This window comes from Trachypithecus francoisi, unplaced genomic scaffold (assembly GCF_009764315.1).
Source record: "Trachypithecus francoisi isolate TF-2019V2 unplaced genomic scaffold, Tfra_2.0 Contig00525, whole genome shotgun sequence".
NCBI lineage: Eukaryota > Metazoa > Chordata > Mammalia > Primates > Cercopithecidae > Trachypithecus > Trachypithecus francoisi.
In genome coordinates, this window is record NW_022680700.1 from 1 (window position 1) to 21,684 (window position 21,684).

Consider the following 21,684-nt stretch of genomic DNA (forward strand, 5'->3'; position numbering starts at 1 on the left):
AGTTCCAAAACTGAAGAACTTGGAGTCTGATGTTGGAGGGTAGGAAGCATCCGGCACGGGAGGAAGATGTTGGCTGGAAGGCAAGGCCAGTCTCTCACATTTCTCTGCCTGCTTATATTCAAGTCTTGCTGGAAGCTGATTAGCTTGTGCCCACCCAGATTAAGGGTGGGTCTGTCTTTCCCACCCACTGACTCAACTGTTAATCTCCTTTGGGAACACCCTCACAGACACACCCAAGATCAATACTTTGTATTTTTCAATCCAATTAAGTTGACACTCAGTATTAGCCATCACACTGAACCTGGTCAAAGCTGGACTAACTGTAAGCTTTTGCCTGGAACTTTGATTTGGGAGCAAGTGGCCCGAGGACGATGAAAACTATCAGAGGTGGCTGGGCACAGTGGTTCACACCTGTAATCCCAGCACTTTGGGAGGCGGAGGTGGATGGGTCACTTGAGGTCAGGAGTTTGAGACCAGCCTGGCCAACATGGCAAAACCAGTCTCTACTAAATATACAAAAACTGGCCAGGCATGGTGGCTCACGCCTGTAATCCCAGCACTTTGGGAGGCCAAGGCAAGTGGATCACCTAGGGTCAGAAGTTCAAGACCACCCTGACCAACATGGTGAAACCACATCTCTATTAAAAATATAAAGAACTAGTCAGGCATGGTCGTGGGCGCCTGTAGTCCCAGTTACTCGGGAGGCTGAGGCAGGAGAATTGCTTGAACCCAGGAAGTAGAGGTTGCAGTGAGCCAAGATCGTGCCACTGCATTCCAGCCTGGGCAACAGAGCAAGACTCCATCTCAAACAAACAAACAAACAAGCAATCAGAGGCGCTGGCTACAGTGACGGCCATCTGGCTCTGACAGTTGCTGTGCTTCCAGCTTCTTGCTGTTTCAGGGGCTCTGGTCTTGATTCTTGCAGGTTCCCAAACCTGGTCCTACAGCTCCTCACCTCCTGTCTCTAGTGGTTTAGTGGGTGCCTCCTCCCCTGTATCTTTCCAGTGAGTTTTAATGTGCTTTGGTTAGGTAGGGCTGGTTTGTTTCCATTGTTGGCAATAAGAAGGAATTGGTCAAGGAGTGTAAGAAGTTGTCTGGAGAACCAAGAAAAAGATTTCCTGGAAGCATAGAAAGAGTGCATTTCGGCCGGGCGCGGTGGCTCAAGCCTGTAATCCCAGCACTTTGGGAGGCCGAGACGGGCGGATCACGAGGTCAGGAGATCGAGACCATCCTGGCTAACATGGTGAAACCCCGTCTCTACTAAAAAAAAATACAAAAAACTAGCCGGCGAGGTGGCGGGCGCCTGTAGTCCCAGCTACTCGGGAGGCTGAGGCGGAGAATGGCGTAAACCCGGGAGGCGGAGCTTGCAGTGAGCTGAGATCCGGCCACTGCACTCCAGCCTGGGCGACAGAGCGAGACTCCGTCTCAAAAAAAAAAAAAAGAAAGAGTGCATTTCCAGAAGAAGGATTAATCAAGAATTTCAAACATCAGGGCTAAGTCAAGCAAGACAAGGACTGAAAGGTGCTCCTTAAATTTGCCTATGAAGAGGCCAGTGCTGGGGAGGAGTGTGCCAGGTGGCAGTGGAGGGAGGACAGCAAGTGTAGAGGAGACTCTGCAACCTTCACCTCCCAGATTCAAGCACTTCTCGTGCCTCAGCCTCCAGAGTAGCTGGGATTACAGGTGTGGGCCACCACACCTGGCTAATTTGTGTATTTTTAGTAGAGATGGGGTTTCCACATAACTGGAACACTTACTCAGCAATAAAAAGGAGTGAACAGCTGTCCCTCGGTGTCTGCAGGGGATTGGCTCCAGGACCCCCTGCAGATACCAAAGTCCACGGATGCTGAAGTCTTTTATATGAAATGACATAATGTTTGTATATCGCCTCAGGTAAACTTTAAATACATAATACAGCGTACATGGTATGTAAATAGTGATACTGTATTTTAAATTTTCTACTGTTTTTATTGTCGTATTATTATTTTATATATTTTATTTTTTCCAAATATTCTCCATCCATAGTTAGTTGAATCCATGGATGAGGAACCTGCAGATATGGAGGGCCACCTGTAGTGATGGGTGCAACAACATGGATGGTAGCAGAATCTCAAAGAGTAATATGCTGAGTGAGACCAGGTGAGGTGGATCACATCTGTAATCCTACCACTTTGGGAGGCTGAGGCAGGCAGATCACTTGCGGTCGGGAGTTAGAAACCAGCCCGGCCAACATGGTGAAACCTTGTCTCTACTAAAAATACAAAAATTAGCCAGGCGTGGTGGCATGCGCCTGTAATCCCAGCTACTCGGGAGGCTGAGGCAGGCGAATCACTTGAACCTGGGAGGCGGAGGTTGCAGTGAGCCTAGGTCGTGCCGCTGCACTGCAACCTGGGTGACAGAGTGAGACGCCATCTCAAAAAAAAAAAAAAAAAAGGCCGGGCGCGGTGGCTCAAGCCTGTAATCCCAGCACTTTGGGAGGCCGAGACGGGTGGATCACCAGGTCAGGAGATCGAGACCATCCTGGTCTACACGGTGAAACCCCGTCTCTACTAAAAATACAAAAAACTAGCCGGGCGAGGTGGCGGGCGCCTGTAGTCCCAGCTACTCGGGAGGCTGAGGCAGGAGAATGGCGTAAACCCGGGAGGCGGAGCTTGCAGTGAGCTGAGATCTGGCCACTGCACTCCAGTCCGGGCGACAGAGCAAGACTCCACCTCAAAAAAAAAAAAAAAAAAAAAAAAAAAAAGCTAAGTGAAATAAGCCAAACACAAGAGGCGACATGCTGTATGATTTCATTTATAAGACATTCTGGAAAAGGCAAAACTATAGGAACAGAAATTAGATTAGTAGCTAACAGGGGCTGATGGTGAGGGGAGGGGATCGACTACAAAGGGACATGAGGAGCCTTTTTGAGGTGACAGAAATGCTTTATATTGGGAATGTGGTGGTGGTTATGTAACTATACGTTTGTCAAAACTCATCAAACTGTACACTTAAAAAGGGTGAATGTTAGTATATGAAAATTAAATCTCAATAAACCTGACTTAAGAAAATAATAAAACAAACCTAAAGATGCAACTACATGAAAATGAATCTAAGAAAAAAATAACTTACAGTTTTTCCAGTTCAACAGTCATTGTGAGAATGTTCTTAAGTGTTGTAAGTGGGACTTGTGTTGCTTCCATGTCTCTGAAGAAGAAAGCCGAAACATTCATGATATAAACTCCAGTAAAAAATTCTGTACTTAAGAGATATTTCAAGGACATGTGATTACTTCAATTTTGGCTTCCCTATAAAACAAGCCAGTTCAACAGTTTATCTGCTGCAAAATTTCAGAGAGCTCTTATTAAAGAAATTTAAATTGATTTGCATCATCAAATTAATGATATTCGAGTAGATCTTACACTGTTTTTTTTTTTTACCATTATCTTAATTCTCATTTTCATATTGCACTCACTCATCTTGATTATTTACTCTTTTCTTCCTTTTTAGAATAATGAACACCTATTCCTCTTTGCTTTCTTGGTTAAGTAATATTCCTCCATGTGTCTACATGTTCCAAATCCATACAGGTTCTTCAACACTGTTCTCTTCCCCTGCTGGCTGTCTTGACCATTACACATCCTTTCTTAATCCTTTTCTTTGCCAATAACATTTTTCAATAACTCAGTTAAAATTTACATTATGACATTTTAGCCTAAATGCAAAATACTTAATCTTTGATGAAAAATTTTAAAAGAGCATAAATCATCTCATGACTTATGAGAGTGCTGTAGTACTTACAGATATTTTAATGCTGGCAATTTAAAGATATACGGATCTTCAACAGTTGTCAGAGGATTGTGATTGAGAATTCTGAAAAATGCAATGGAATTAAAATAACCTGCATTTTCAATGTGTGAAACTGCATAAAAAGTTTATATTCATTTTTTGGTATGTAACTTGTAGGTTAAAAAAAAAAATCATTGGCCGGGCGCGGTGGCTCAAGCCTGTAATCCCAGCACTTTGGGAGGCCGAGACGGGCGGATCACGAGGTCAGGAGATCGAGACCATCTCTGGCTAACACGGTGAAACCCCGTCTCTACTAAAAATACAAAAAGCTAGCCGGGCGAGGTGGCGGCGCCTGTAGTCCCAGCTACTCGGGAGGCTGAGGCAGGAGAATGGCGTGAACCCGGGAGGTGGAGCTTGCAGTGAGCTGAGATCTGGCCACTGCACTCCAGCCTGGGTGACAGAGCGAGACTCCGTCTCAAAAAAAAAAAAAAAGTTTCGGCAGGGCGCGGTGGCTCAAGCCTGTAATCCCAGCACTTTGGGAGGCCGAGACAGGCGGATCACGAGGTCAGGAGATCGAGACCATCCTGGCTAACCCGGTGAAACCCCGTCTCTACTAAAAAATACAAAAAAAAAAACTAGCCAGGCGAGGTGGCGGGCGCCTGTAATCCCAGCTACTCGGGAGGCTGAGGCAGGAGAATAGTGTAAACCCGGGACGTGGAGCTTGCAGTGAGCTGAGATCCAGCCACTGCACTCCAGCCTGAGCCGACAGAGCAAGACTCCGTCTCAAAAAAAAAAAAAAAAAAAAAGTTTCAAGTCACTACTCTTGGCAATTGCCATAATAGCCTACACAGCCAATTGGAAAAATATGGCAACTCTTTAGCTAATGACATGGTACCATCTTCAACATTCACCGTTAAATGAAAAAGCAAGGTGCAAAACAACTTTCTTTTGCAGAATTAGGACTTACCAATACATCAGTAAATTTATACTGAATTCCCAGGTTAGGAAAACTCCTCTTAAGATAGCAGTATACTAATGTAAATCCACTCTTCTCCAGGTGGTAGGGTTTACACCCACAAAAAAACCTCTACACGTGATTTTACCAAAGGGTTCTTCATTTCTGTTCCATCTTTAGTGGAAGTTCTCTAACTAGATAGAGTTCACAGAGCTGATGTATACCAAAAAGACATTCTGGTCAAGGTGATCACTCGCTATGAGTATCTTTTCCCTGAAGAGACACTACTTGATTCCAAATCCCTCTGCACCTAAGTTTAAATTCATTTCCCCATATCTTCATCAGCTACTATTGGGCAGACCAACTGCCCAGTCTGATTAGCTCTTTCTTAAATTTCTCGCCATCTTTCAGTTTTGCTGTCTCAGAATTAGCAAATTTCACCAGTTTTCTACCCATTCTTTTCTCCTAAAGCAAACCGAAGCCCTGGTTTTAAAACCACCCCAGGAGACGTCCCTTACCAGAGTTCCCTAGTGTCAAAATAATTTGTGATGCTTTGCAACTCACGGGGGCTATTCGTTATTGCCAACCAGCTGCCTCAGAACTAAGTCCTGTTGGAGGTTTTCTTCCCTAATCTGCAGATAATCCTTATTTGTTGGCTTTCATAGTCTTATGAGGTGAGAGGTATTGCAAAGACTGCCAAAGTTTAGTTAGTTTTGTTTTAGCAATCCTTTTAAAAATTGAATTTAAGTTCCTTGGTACTGTCATCATTACAAAATTATAAAAAATTCTACTTCATATAAAAAAAAAATGACCATAGGCTTCAACTTTGTGCTTCCAAACCACTAAGATAAACAAAGTACCTGGCCAAATACATTTTTAAAAATTGAGTGGCCGGGTGCGGTGGCTCACGCCTGTAATCCCAGCACTTTGGGAGCCCCAGACGGGCAGATCACGAGGTGAGGAGATCGAGACCATCCTGGCTAGCACGGTGAAACCCCGTCTCTACTAAAAATACAAAAAAATTAGCCGGGCGTGGTGGCGGGCGCCTGTAGCCCCAGCTACTGGGGAGGCTGAGGCAGGAGAATGGCGTGAACCCAGGAGGCAGAGCTTGCAGAGAGCAGAGATTGCACCACTGCACTCCAGAATGGGTGGCAAAGTGAGACTCTGTCTCAAAAAAAAACAAAACCAAAAACAAACAAACAAAAATTGAGGCCGGAGGTGTGGGCGCAGTGGCTCACGCCTGTAATCCCAGCACTTTGGGAGGCCGAGGCGGGTCGATTACGAGGTCAGGAGATCAAGACCATCCTGGCTAACACGGTGAAACCCTGTCTATACTAAAAATACAAAAAAATTAGCCGGGCATGGTGGCAGGCACCTGTAGTCGCAGCTACTCGAGAGGCTGAGGCAGGAGAATGGCGTGAACCCAGGAGGCAGAGCTTGCAGTGAGCCGAGATCGCGCCACTGCACTCCAGCCTGGGGGACAGAGTGAGACTCCATCTCCAAAAAACAAAACAAAAAAAAATTGGGGGCCGGGCACAGTTGCTGTAATTCCAGCACTTTGGGAGGCCAAGGCGGGCAGATTACCTGAGGTCTGGGGTTTGAGACCAGCCTGACCAACATGGAGTAAACCCCGTCTCTACTAAAAATACAAAATTAGCCAGGTGTGGTGGCACATGCCTGTAATCCCAGCTACTTAGGAGGCTGAGGCAGGAAAATTGCTTGAACCCAGAAGGTGGAGGTTGCAGTGAGCCAGTATCACGCTATTACACTGCAGCCTGGGCAACAAGAGCAAAACTCCGTCTCAAAAAAAAAAAAAATATATATATATATATATATATACTCTAAAAAAATATGCTATTTTTTTGAATAGCATGCAAAATGACAGTCTACTCCCTAACTTTTCTTCTTTATAATCAACTGGCTCCTTTCAGGAGACATAACTATTACTAACACTACATAATTCCAGATTACATATGACATGAAACTATCTTGCCCTATTACTGCAATAAAAATAATCTCTATGGATCTACTTTTAAAGAGACAGAGAAGGCAAAAGAGCTTCTGCTCAAATTGGGATGTGTTAAGCTGAAAGTCAAGATCCTACAATAATAACCAAAAGGGTGGAGGAAGAGAACAAGTGCTCTGGGCAGGAAGAATGCCCACTCCCCCATCATCTGTGGGGCAGCCACAGCTACTTAAAAAATATTTTAAGGAAACAAAGCAACACCTAAGTTTGGCTTAGTGGTACAGTAAATACATTTTTTATAAGCAGCACACATTTTGTAAAATAGAGTATTATCCCATTTCACATCACAAAATATCTAATGGTCTAAAGCAGTTGCACATCAATGAAATAATGTTTATCCTTTCTTTTGCTTATTTTTAAACTAGGAATCCATTCCCCTTTTAAAAGTTTTTAAAGCACAGTTTCTGCAACATTTGCTAATATTTTCTGCAAGAAAAGTACATCATCCAAACACTAGCGCCTGACTGGACATCCTGATAACTCCATAGAGGAACTCCAGTCATAGATGGCATCAATGTATCCATGGAAGAAAAAAGCCTGCCAGAGCCATGTTTCAGAAAACTGTGTCAAGCAAGAAACCCAGCAAAGAAACCATCTCATAAGTTGTCTATATTTGTTTCAAAATCCACACACAGGTTGCAAACTTGGAATAGCCCCTGAACCTGTGAGAATCTTCAGAAATGGAGCTGAAGGAAACCACAAATACATTCAGGATTTATCCTCAACCTGTCATTTTTCTCTCCTTAAGCCTACCCTTATAGGTTGGGTAGACTTAAGGAGAGAAACATTCCTACCCTTATAGATGGAAAGTAGGGATTTTTTGCTTTTGTGTTTTAAACAATCTTATTTAAGTATATTTATTTATTTAATAATAATTTTAATTATTTGTTGAAGAAAAATACCAGGGCTTATAGCCACATAGAAAGTAAAGTAAGCTTAGCACTTACCCTATTTTTGGTATCAAAGACAAAGTATGGTGGGTAGTATCCTCATATCCTGAAAAATGCTAATCCTAGCTATGTCTCATTCTATGGCCTTGAGCAAATCCTAAACCTCTCTTGCCTCTACTAGTCTGTAAATCTGAGGCTCTACTACTTCTTAATATCATTATTGGGTGTAAGGTCTCACAAAAGTGCACAGAGTGCTTTGCACAGAAAATGTGCTTCTTTGGGACACTGAAGCGGTTCCAATTTGCTTGAATCATACATAAAGTAATTTTATGTCACTTTTTTAAAATCTAGAAAATCTGTTCTGTGTAGCCAAACTTAGCTGTATCTTGAATACAAATGAAATATTTTAAGTCTCTGTGTCAAAAATTCACAAATTATGCTAGTAACTCAGAAAATAGCAATGAAGAGAAAACATTTAAAATAATAAATTCTTAAGTCAAAATTTTCAGCATTTCTATATAAATTATCTTCAGCTGTTCATCTAGGAAGTTTCTGGAGGGGTTGGCTTTTTTTATATATGTAATTCACAATACCCTGAAAGAAAGAAAAATGGTTTGTTTTCATGAGTGTATATAAACAAGACCGTTTGATTTCTCCTCTTTAGAGCAGGCTCCCATTCTGTTCCACCACAGAGCAATCACCTTCTCTGTGCAGGTAGGGCTGATGGGCAGGCAGCACACAGCAAAGCTCCATCTCTGCAAAGACTGCTCAACTCATTTGCAATCCCATCAGAGGAAAATCATGCAACTGGCTCTAAACCATCAGGGCAAAAAAAGTACACTGCTGGAGCAGGAGTGTGCTGTCATTTGATGCAACTGCTACAGGGAAATTCTTCCCTTTTGTTTTTAAAAGTTTATTATTTCATACCTTATGCAAATCATACTTTATATATTAAGCAATAATATTTGAGACATACTGAAGTCAAATTAAAGGCTTCAATAGCCTTGCCAAAAGCACAGTGATTTTCCTATAAAAAATTATTCCAATTTGTTGATCTTACATAGGATGAAACATACTGTAACAATCTTCATAATTTATGTCCTGTTGGGACACAATGATTTAAAGTAACATAATAGAGAGCTGCATCACAGCTAATCTAAACCACCTGACCAGATAAACACCAGCTTCCCTTCTCTCTTCAGCAAGGGCATTTCTGTTTATTGTCATATCATTTCCTCATTCTAGGAACATGCAGAATAAATGCAGCCAACCTACATTTCAGTGGGAGGCTGAGCCGGTCCTTCCCATGTCAGGAGGTTTGTGAGCACACAGGTACCAGTACAATGTCAAGGGTTTATAAGATAGAAAACAATCCAAGAATTCCACCCTCAAAATCATTTATGGCGAAGCAAATACGGATTCATCCAGTACAATCTGGACCAGGTGTGGTGTTATAAACCACAGTCTTTTGGTTGTTGTTTTTGGGTTTTTTTTTTTAATGTCACTGAAGACGTAATTCTTTAAAACAAATTATAGGGCTTACCCTGAGCCAGATTTTTATAACTGCTTCAATCATGCCTCATGCCATGCTCACAGGCACTCATGATCTGATTAACCAAACTGAAATGCCTATATTAACCAATGTCTCTTAGGGGTGAGAAATCTTGGTAGAAGAAAAAGACAAAGAGCACAACATGGCACTGACCATGTTCATTTCTGTTGTACAACTGCATAGGCAGATTTCAAACTGCAAGATTTCTCCAAGGTCCAAATACCTTCGCCCTCCTCACACATGCAAAACCTTACTAGGCACAGGGAGGTTTTTAGGGGAAATTAAGGGAAGGGTTTAAAGTTTCAATCGTGAAAGAAAAAGTGCAGGAACACATGTGCATTCGGCAGATAACAATTCACTGAAAATATTTTAAATCAAAACAAAACGCCTGTCTGACCAAATTTTTATAAACTTGGTTGGGGAAGAGGAAAACAATTTTTTAAGGGTGGTTTCAAATATTGCTTTCTGCTGTTGCTGAGAATTTTCAAAGCTTTTCATGCTCCATTGGAAACAGCTCTGCTTCACAAACTGTTCTAGTAGGTCCTGCCAAAGAAATGGTCTGATACACTTTGTTACAAGTTTATCAATTTGCTTACCCAGGCAAATATATATAATTATCTTTGCCCATAAAGATCAGTGTAAAATAGGATCCCTCCACTGAAAGCAATGACATTACTAAAACATAAGTGGATGAGACAGTACTAGCAGACCAGGCGTTTGCTCCCCAACCCCAGTTCCACTGCAGTCCACACCGCATTCCTACCGCTCCTGGAAGGCATAGAACCTAAGACAACTTGACGAACACCATTTTTCAGTCTCTTGTGGGTCTCTGTACAGGAATGGAGACAGCAAGTAGTGACATTTCTGTCACAACCCGGAGCCTTTTGATTCACTAAATTAAAGGGAAAATAAAATTTTGAGGTATCCTTTTCAGGCAATAGACATTCAGTAACTTGGGTGTGAACCTGACACCATGAGCATTTGTAAAAGCGTAAGGTAATAGATTACAAATCTGTAGTACTGGTGGCATTCTGAGTTAGTGCTATCAATGGTGACTTTTCCTTAAAAGTGATTCTTTTTTGTCCTAAAGCACTCGTAACCTAGACTGAGGCCCCACTTGCTAATTCATGTTTCCATGATCTTTGCACCTTATATATACCGCCCCCAGTTTTCAAACCACTTCAAAATCAGATCACACTGCTCCGAAGTCACAAGGGCTTCGGTCGCCATAGGTTACTATGGCCTCATGAATGGAAGGGGTTTTCTGATGACAAAGAGCCTGTCCCTGGGCTGTAATGTGAATGTCATCAAGCCCAACCACAATCCTGGTTTTTCATTTTTATTAATCCCTGTACCAGAAGTTATCCCAGCAATTCCATTTCTAGATTTATGCCGTATGGAAACTCTTACACTTAAGCACAAAGAGACACAGGATGCTTGTTACAGAACTGACAGTAATAAAAAACATCTAAGTGTCCATCAATAAGGAAATTAATAAATGATAATTTATTTATGTATTTGATTTGCAAAGGAATAAGACATTTTTAAAACACATTTACTGGCCAGGCGCGGTGGCTCAAGCCTGTAATCCCAGCACTTTGGGAGGCCGAGACGGGCGGATCACGAGGTCAGGAGATCGAGACCATCCTGGCTAACACGGTGAAACCCCGTCTCTACTAAAAAATACAAAAAACTAGCCGGGCGAGGTAGCGGGCGCCTGTAGTCCCAGCTATTCGGGAGGCTGAGGCAGGAGAATGGCGTAAACCCCGGAGGCGGAGTTTGCAGTGAGCTGAGATCCGGCCACTGCACTCCAGCCCGGGTGACAGAGCGAGACTCCGTCTCAAAAAAAAAAAAAAAAAAAAAAAACACATTTACTGTATCAGAAACAGTGCAATATGATGGAAAGAACATCAGACTAGGAATCCAAAACCTGGGCTCTCAACCCAGACCTTGAACAAGCTATATGACTTGGCTGGGCTGTGTTTCCCATCTAGGTAAGATGAGATGATATGAACCAATCACACAGCACAGTGCCCTCACATACACAGGAATGTTCAATTTTTTAAAACTAATAATAATATTATCATCTAGTATACACAAGGAACAGGATATCTCTGATTACTTTCTATTTTGGTATTAATCATAAATTACTTTTTCATTTGCATCATTTACATGGCAACACCTGAACAGCATCTTTTCTGATCAAGTAGCACCTCCTGAACATAACTCGATTCTTGGTGACTATGGATCTGAGTGTATCTCACCGCCATTACTCTGACCACTGATTCTCATCGTTCAGTTCTAGGGACTAAGAAGAGGAGGCGAAAATATAATGTGCATTTATAAAATAACTGCTCTGGACCAGGCACTCGCTGCAGCCCCGTGAACAGGTTTGTCATTTCTATTTTACAGAGGAGAGAACTGAGGCTCTGAGGGGTTAAATCACTTGCCCAGAGTCACGCACCTCATAAAAAGTGAGGCAGGGATGCAAATTCAAGTCCCGTATGTTCAGCTCCAAAGTCTCCATGTGTGCATGTTTAGGTACAAATTCCTGATGTCAGATTATACTTTTTCCATTTTTTTTTTTTCTTTCACTTAAAAGTAAATTTTAGGCCTGGTGCGGTGGCTCACGTCTGTAATCCCAGCACTTTGGGAAGCCGAGGCGGGCGGATCATGAGGTCAGGAGATCGAGACCATCCTGGCTAGCACGGTGAAACCTCGTCTCTACTAAAACTACAAAAAATTAGCCGGGCATGGTGGCGGGCGCCTGTAGTCCCAGCTACTTGGGAGGCTGAGGCAGGAGAATGGCGTGAACCCGGGAGGCGGAGCTCGCAGTGAGCCGAGATTGCACCACTGCACTCCAGCCTGGGTGACAGAGCGAGACTCCATTTCAAAAAAAAAAGTAAATTTTAGCAAAAATAAGGTTCCTACAATCTTTTTTTTTTTTTTGAGAGAGAGAGTCTCACTCTGTCACCCAGGCTGAAGAGCAGTGGCGCGATCTCGGCTCACTTCAAGCTCCACCTCCCGGGTTCACGCCATTCTCCTGCCTCAGCCTCCCGAGTAGCTGGGACTACAGGCGCCTGCCACCACACCCGGCTAATTTTTTTTTTTTTTTGTACTTTTTTAGTAGACACAGGGTTTCACTTTGTTAGCCAGGATGGTCTCAATCTCCTGACCTCGGGATCCGCCTGCCTCAGCCCCTATAATCTTATTTTTTTAATTTAATTTTAAGAGATAAATAAAGTACAACAGGTTTTAGAAAAAGAAAAAATTATGTAGTTTTTTTCCCTGTCCCCTTTTTTCCAAAACTTTATAATATTCATTTAATTATGTATCCTGAATCACTTTATAACATTAAAACATCCTACTCATTCTCCATGTGGCACCATGGTTTTCTTTACTTATTTTTAGAAGCTTCACAATCTCACATAGCGCGAGTGATTGTCTCTTAGAAACCATTCTATGGTTTCATGTAGAAGAGAGACATGTATACATCTTTTAAAGTCAGGCCTTCTGAATATAAAGATTCTTTGAACTCTCTACCAATATACATTGCAGTTTCAGAGGCAAAATTAGAGAAGCAATTCTATACTTGGGGATTTATGGAATAAATGAAAATGTTTTTTAAAATCCCTTTGTTTCAACTCCCAGGGGAAACATTAGATAATATGACAAAGTCCTCTTTAGCTGAACACCTATTAAAGCAACCAATTAATTCAGATCTAGTGTGCCAAACCAATGACAATTAAACCTGTCAGAACAAACAATCTACCTACCAAAACTGAAATGGCAAGGATACCATCATCAAATCCTCCAAGGTGCAGGCAGTGTGTGCTGTGGAAAGATCCTCAAAGTAGACTTCTCAGGAACCAAGTCCTTTTTTTTTTTTTTTTTTTTTTGAGATGGACTCTCGCTCTATTGCCCGGGCTGGAGTGCAGTGGCACGATCTCAGCTCACTGCAACCTCCAACTCCCTGGTTCAAGCGATTCTACTGTCTCAGCCTCTCAAGTAGCTGGGATTACAGGCAAGTGTCACCATGCTAATTTTTTTATTTTTAGTAGAGACAGGATTTCACCATGTTGGCCAGGATGGTCTCCATCTCCTGACCTCGTGATCCGCCTGCCTTGGTCTTCCAGAGTGCTGGGATTATAGGTATGAGCCACCGTGCCCAGCCAGGAACCAGGTTCTTATGCTCAAAATACTTCTTCCTGTCACATTTGTCTGTGGACATGACACTCAACCTCCACACTCAGCCCCTGCACTTGTCCAGAAGAGGGCCACTCACCAAGGGATTGTGAGGAGGCTGAGAAGTCAGGAAGAAAGAGCTTCATTCATTTCTATCTTTAGTGCCTAGAGAACAGAGTGTTGCTCTGAAATAAGTCATATCTTATGTTTTCAAAATTATGATATTTAAAGAGTTTCATAATGAGGTCAAAGTCTCCACCACCCTCTGGGTCTGCCTAATCTTACCTTAAGCACCCAGTGCAAACTTCGGAGCCATTCCTACCCTGGTGTTCTGAGATACATTCTTTACTGAAACCTTGGGAAATATGACCACCTGCACATCCAGGGTTATAAAAAAACAAATATGCTGCACCATGACTATGGGGTATGGGCGCAAGGTCAGAAATAAACTGGGGTGGTTCTAAAAGAAATGTACAACCCAGAGAACCAGGCCTCAGGAGACCAACAGGGTTGGAGCCGGCAGGAACCACAGCAGTTACTTGCCCTAAACCCCGGAGGCTTGGAAAATCATGCCTTACAATTGTTAAGAGTTTGAATTCATTTTATTTACAAGAGTGGTGCTCTGTTTTAACTTTAAATCTCTCTGGGCCATGCAGAATATAATGGAAAATTACTCAAATAGTCCTGTGACACCAGAAGTCCACAGATAGAGAAAGGAAGGCGTGCCTGCGTGCAGGTCTAGCTCTCTTGCCTGGGAGAGTTACTTCTCCCTCTCAGCCTCAGCCTTCCCATAATAGGAAGAAGTAGGTGGACCAACGACAGGTAGAGTTCTTCCCACTGTGTGACCTGATGGCCAACATAAGGAAAAAAGTGCCATGTTCCTGATGATTAAAAAAAAAAAATTTCGTATTACAGAGTGGGGGTCTCCTTAAGCCGGCAATCATATTGTTTAGAAAGAGAGGGCTAGTTTTTCATGGTGGTTGGGAAAGAATCTAGAGTGCTCTATCTGGCATAAAGGACCTATTTGGGACCTCAGAAGTGTCTTTACAAGTTCCAGTAAAACTTTAAGGTAGTTAAGTGTCCAGTCTTTCAGTTTCATATACTGTGAGGCAGACCCCAAGTCACAGATGTCTGTATCAACCTTTCCAGAAAGAGTATTTTTGAGCCTTCTTGGGTGTTTCATGTGAAGCTATTGCTCACTGCAGGCAGAAGGCTGTCCCCTCCTTAGATGCATTTAAGGTTTTAAGCCTGGAGATTGTTTGTACATGGTAGAGGCTACCCATGATTTTAGAAGCCTCTGGTTTTTTAACAGACAGGGGCACTATGCACCATTCTTTCTCCTGACTGCTTCCGATTTCCCTAAAAACGTTCTCCAAAAATGAAGATTCCTCCTATGGCCCAGCAGATGCCCCATATGCATTACATGGGCTTGAAAAGTTATAAATACAAACTTCTGAAAACTTCAGAATCTCAAAAAAAAAAAAAAAATCAACAAAACATCAAAACCTGAAAATAAAAAATGACTACATTAACATGAGCTTGAAATAAGATACAAATTCTGCACCTTCTGTCTGAGTACCACTTTTTAAGAAGACAGGTCGGTACTGAATGATGACAGGTAAAAGAAACTTAGGAATGTCTATTTTTGGAAGTTTACATGTTGGGATTTCTTTCAAAATTTAATACTATTCAATATTTTCTTTAAATATATTTCCTTTAAATAGTAAATATAGTCAGGTATATTCCAAATATGATTTCTAAAAAAGTAAAAAACAATTATAATAATAGATTTAAGAAAAGAGATTTATGCCTGCTCACAAATCTGACAATATGAAGACTATATTAATATAATCAGTACTTATGTTATCCCATTTAAGTAAAGTCTTTGGACTTTAAATGTGTATCTAGGCCCTACTTTATTAAAAAGCTTAAAAAATTATAGCTAAAAAGGTTTTTTGTACAACACCTTTCTTTTACCCCTTGTAACTTTATGAGTTTGTAATAAATGAGTTTGGTTATGTCAAAACAAATGAGAAATGGTTTGAGTTTTAATGCAATATTTTAAAACCTGGTAAAAATTATTTTAACAGTATTCTAAGCATATATTTTTTTAAAGTAATTAAAATTTCTAAACCTCTCAGACAGCATTCAAGCACTCCTAACTTCACAGCCTCCTAACTCTATCCCCTTCCCCGCCTCCACTCGCACACACAATTAAGTCAAAGGTTAATTTCCATTCTAAGTCAAACTCTAATCCAAACTCTAATCCTGTGTTCCGAAAGCACCCCACCCAACACATAAAGCTCCCAAGCACACAGACTCTTCTCCAGAATAGGAAGGTCACAAAAGGGTGAGAGGACACCCTCATCAAATAGTGAAAATAAGCTATAAAACTCAGAAGTTCCACTGATACCCACATCACTTCATAGACAAAAGATGGTCATTCAGAGAAAAAGTTCCTTCAGTGTCTCTGCTGCTGTTCCTTAGTGAGAAAATGACTTCTAAAAGGAAGGCAAAGAGGCATGAGAAGCAAGTCTACTGAAGCAGGACTGGTTTCACTTCTGGCACCAAAGTCGATGGCAACAGTGTCGGATCTGGAGACATGCCTTATGATAAATACCAAAAGGCAGCGACATCGTAGGCATGGAGGCTACAGGCACTGCAGACCAAGAAGCAGAGCTTCAAATGCCACACTCACAAGGCTAAAACGTTTCCTCGTGTGAGAAACAGAACCACCACTAACAATTTTTGGAAATAATATTTGAGTCTTGGCTCCCAACTGGATAATTTTGTTCTACACCAAAAGCAGCTTCATTCAAATTCCCAAAGTCTTCAAGCAGCTTCAGACTAATTTCAAGACACAGTTTCCTTCCAAACCCAATGAAATGAAAGGCAGAAACCAACAAAAGAAAAAAAAAAATTAAATAACATGTATAAGATGGTTTGCCATTTTATGAAAAACAAATGAAGAATTACACTCGCATCACACTGATAAACTGAGAGTCTGCCAGTGGTTCTCGGGGCAGATGTAACATTTTAACAAATGTGATTGTTTGTGAACGAAATAATTCTGATCAAAAACTTAATTGCAGCCAAAGTGGGCCCTGGGCTGTGTCACCATAATCCATTCTGACAGGAAGCAGTGAGTGGAGATTCCTACTGTGAACGGAGCACATGTGAAAGGTCAGCTTTGGCCTGGAACTTCAAAACCGTTAACGTGTAAAACAGTGTGCATTAGAGCCCGGAACAGCTAACCACTGGATTAGCGGATGTCCGCTGTGTGAGTCTGATGTGCTTTTGGCAGGTAATGGTTAATTGGTAAATAGGCAATGTATTGTAACTTTCTTCTTTGCCTCTTCCCAACATTTACCAGCAGAACCTATTCTTAATTATAGTCCTAAAACACTGTAATATTAGATTTATAACTTGGTCTCAGAATACCAAAATAACTGATTTCTCAAATAAAATTCATCTTTTTTAGTAAGGAAAAAGTTGCATGTATTTTAAAAAGAAATATCTGTAGATAGAAGAAATGAAAAAAAATTTTCATGTAAAATGGATATCTGTTCATCCAATAGTAACCATCTTATTATAATAGCCAAAATTTGCTAAATAAGGATTTCATTAGAAGAAATAAATGTTTATTATAATCTGAAATCTGAAAAAGCAAATACACAATACTATTTTACATAGCTTAAAACAAAATTCTAAATAAAAATAAAGGCAATACCAGTTTTCATTTTTCAACATGGAATGTTAATTATGAAAAAACCAAGCTAAACACTGCCTTTTAAGTCAATGCATGCAGAAGTACTTTATACCTATTTAGTGCTATAAAATTGGCTCATTTGGTTTTAAATTACAGGCATTTTTCCTATACCTAAGGTATTAATGAGTGACAAAAGCTGGCACTGTGCACTTCAACGATCATTTTAGGATTTAACTCATCTCTGAATTGAAGAGAGAAATAATGCTTCTCCCTGAAAATAAGCAGGTCTTCTCTTCTCAAAATCAACCTTCTAAGGTTCTGTCTTTGGCCATTGGACAGATGCAGCTCCTGGGCCCTTTTAGGCTAAATTCGGGGATCTTAAAGGTAGCTACATGGCAAGCAGCCTTATCACCAGCACTTCATGAATCCCGTCCCCTTCAGAACATCAACTGGTACCTTTAGAAACAAAATCATACTGCAATGGATGACCTGAAGAGAAAAAGAATCATGGTCAGCAAAACAAGTTATCAGTTTCTTACGTTTCTACTTTCCACACAGGATCTGAAACTCTTAACATGTTTGGAAATCCCAGAATCTTCCCAATAGTCTGCTCCTGAAAGCATGTGATATACATCTGCTGCTCTGTACCCAGCACCTTCCTGGGCTCTGGCCCTGGTCACAGCTCCTGTCCCTCAAGGAGCATCCAGGGCGGCTGGGGAGGACAGAAAGGTCAACCATGGAGAGCTGTTAAGGAGTGAAGGAGCAGAGGGAAAGCAATCCAGAAGTCTGTGTGAGAGGCCGGGGCTGGGCACAGCCACCTCCTTCTCACTCTTCCTCTCCACGGATGTCCAAAGGGAATCTGCACAGCAAGTCAGGGTCACAAACAGGGCACCCAAGTTACCCACGGTGCTCAACTGATCCTAGGTACACAAAAAAAGACGCCAAAATTCGCCAAGAAATATTTTACAAGGTTCCAAATCGGTTATTAATGGTATTTTCTTATACTGTTAAGTGACTAATTATACTTGGTAACACATTAAATTATAATTTTAGCCTCACTTCTAATCATCTTTTCTGTATCACCACATTTTCAGCATAATAATTCTTGGCTGCCGTTCCACTTCCTTAGTGAGACCCAGGCCAAAGAAGCTTATAACTTCCCTCCAGAAAGATCAACAGAGCAGAAAGAACCTCCACACTGAGTTCCAGCTTAAAGCAGACATTTGCACTCAGGGCTATGCACGCTGCCCTAGCCTCAGCACCAACACTTAACATGACAACTGTCTCATTCAGGAGCAAGACGACTGCCAAGCCAATTGCAACTCTTAATGAGGAAACAGACTTTGCTTATTTCTTAACTGGTTTATATTTTTTAACATGTTTTAAAACACAACATTTTCAGAAAGTTGAACTTATACTTTAATTCCATTCTGGACTGCTAGCTAAATTTTACAAATACAAAGAAATATGTTACCAGTTTCTTTTTAAGGACCCATGTCAAATGAGAGGACACCAAAGAAATTCATCATTCAATTCTTATTTGCAGGAGCAGATTCTCTGTAACTTGTAAATGATTTTGATTTACAGTAAATCATGATTGTATTCATAAATGCTGGAAAGTTGGTGAGCAACATGATATAATGACACCCCAAAATAATTGTATAACTGCAGGTGTGCAAATCGTAACATGTGGGAGATGACTCAAAGGATAATGGGGAATAAAGGAGTTTAGGAAGGTCATATAAAGGAGGGAAAGGGATGAGGGCATGTACTCCAATTTTCTGAGATGTCTTCAAACCCAAACCACTCGTGTTTAGGCAGATGCAGTGCTGCAGTCAGGCACGGGCAGCAGAGTCAACAGTTACATTTAAACCCGCAAAAGCAAAACGCTTCATAATTTACAACAACCCAATCAGATTGCTCATTCTTTTGAGGTTAAATGCTACTGACATAAGCTACACCTGAATCCAATCAGTGCAGAAACATTGAGAAGATTCACACGAAAGGACTAAATTTGTCACAAATGGGTTGGTTTCCGATCTTAATGTAGCCAAGTTGCTTTACTCTGACCTCCATTGAACAAATCAACTTAATGGGCACTAGGAGTGCTATAAAACTTAACAATGGAGTGATTTTTAACTTTTAAAATATAGTTATGAAGCAAAATGTTGGATAGCTTCTACAATACTGGAAATCAAATTAAATCTAGATGTTTTTTAACAGTCTTGACAGATATAATCCTAGTTACCATGTAAATTTATGGTAAGCTGCTGTGATATTAGCCACAGGTGCTACTTTTAATATATGAGCCGCATCTGGCTGGGAATAGAATTTCTCAGAGGACTGAAAATGACCTCACTATCAGACAATGGAAGGGAAAAAAACAAGACCACTGTGGCATATAAAAAGCTGAAGATGTGGTCCACAACTAAATATTTCACATAAAATTCATTTTAACTCTGCAGTTGTAGGTTAAAGGATATTATGCTTGCAATATTTAAGAGGCGTAGATGTATTTCAACCAAAAAGCCAAAAGATTAAGAATGCAAGACAGTTATGAATACCCTGGCTACAAATATAATACTAGTTTTCCAATCTTTGATCAATGTCGGAAAAAATGATGCACTAAGACTTGAAAAGAGAATTATTTCATGGTTCCCAAGCATACGACCTGATTAGACACCACTGAGCATACCAAACCATGATGTAACAATTACTGATCTCTAAGCGGCAGCCACTCTCCAGCGCCTGCCCAACCTCACTGGTTGTGTTGTAAAAGTTTGGGATCATTCATCAGGTCCAAGAAAACATTTTCACCAAGTGAAATTTTTTTTTAAAAATCATTATAAGTAATTAATTACCATTCTGAGTTTGAGAACCAGCAACATCACCCAGAGACAAATACAAAGGGAAAGTACATGTCTTTTAACTCATCCAATTCAAAAATAAAAACACAAATACATATAAAACATGGAATTGTTTGCGTTCAAGAAACCCTTCCTGAACCACTTGAAAGCCATCATTTGCCACAGAACTAGCAAGTGTGGAAATGTGATAGAGGATTTACAAAGATTTAATTTCCTATGAAATAACTCTTCCTGAATTAAACAAGCCTTCTTTATCTGCAAAAACTCTCTAAAAGAGAAACATTTCCGTGAAAATATTTCTTACACCATTGCACTAAGCTGTGAGAATGGTGGCTACAAAGCCCTATAACATAACATTTTCCTTCTGGCTGTCTCAAGTAACTTGAAGGGCTTGATGTTTTAGCTTCAGTGGATCAATTCTCTCTAGGTGATGATTTCTATTTACTTTTTTAACAAGTGAGTGGATCTATGCCTGATCTCAATGGGCATGGAGATCCTGAGTATCTTTAGCAAGAACCACCTGGTACAGCTCCCTGACACTTTTGCGTCCAACTGACAGCATTAATACGGAGCATTTAGAAAAGGTGGACTCACAAAGCCTCTTCTGTGAGGATGATTACTGTAGAAAGGGATGGGCTAAACTAAATATGGCTTTTTTGTTCAATGGAATAATTTATATATCTCCCACCATTCAAAATCATGTGGTAAGCCAGCCACAGTGGCTCATGCCTACAGTTCCAGAACTTTGGGAGGCTGAGGTGGGTGAACTGCTTAAGTCCAGGAGTTCAAGACCAGCTTGGGCAACATGGCGAAACACAGTCTCTGCAAAAAATACAAAAATTAGCCAGCTGGAACACGCCTGTAGTCCCAGCTACTCAGGAGGCTGAGGTAGGAGGATCATCTGAGCCCAGAAGATAGAGGATGCAGTGAGCCGAGATGGCGCTACTGCACTCCAGCCTAGGTGACACAGTGAGACCCTATCTCAAAAAACAAAACAAAAAATCATGAGGTAAAATATTTTACTGATGTGAAAATATTCACTATACATGAAAAAAGCAACTGACCAAAAAGTATCTATAATATGATCCCAAATATATATACATACATAAACATTCACACAAATACACATTCACAGGTACCATTTTTAAGTGAGCAGAAAATTATAAAACATATTATGCAATCAGGCCGGGCGCGGTGGCTCAAGCCTGTAATCCCAGCACTTTGGGAGGCCGAGACGGGTGGATCACGAGGTCAGGAGATCAAGACCATCCTGACTAACACGGTGAAACCCCGTCTCTACTAAAAAATACAGAAAACTAGCCGGGCGAGGTGGCGGGCGCCTGTAGTCCCAGCTACTCGGGAGGCTGAGGCAGGAGAATGGCGTAAACCTGGGAGGCGGAGCTTGCAGTGAGCTGAGATCCGGCCACTGCACTCCAGTCCGGACGACAGAGCGAGACTCCGCCTCAAAAAAAAAAAAAAAAAAACATATTATGCAATCATAAAAAATTTTATTTATCAGTCAAACATGCCACTCAAATGTTAACAGGAGGGTATCATTCCTATTAGAATGAGAGGCCTGGCGGATCTCTGTGGAGTATGAGTAACCTATAAATGCTAAACCCTTCTATTCAAAGCTTGCAGTTTTAAACACATAGAAAAATGGAAGAGACTCACCCACAAGCTTACATAACAGAATCATACTTTAAGAAACTCTGAATTGGCCAGGTGTGGTGAC

General features: G+C 41.1%; 1 protein-coding gene across 1 annotated transcript in view; it reads right to left on the reverse strand.

Moving 5' to 3' along the window:
• Positions 1-3,777: 3,777 nt before the first annotated feature.
• The window catches only part of LOC117085111 (translation initiation factor IF-2-like), a 41,928-nt gene continuing 24,021 nt past the window's right edge, over positions 3,778-21,684 (reverse strand). Inside the window, exon 3 of the mRNA XM_033213712.1 lies at positions 3,778-3,849. The gene's annotated coding sequence lies outside the window, so the exon portion shown is untranslated. The remainder of the gene's footprint in view (positions 3,850-21,684) is intronic.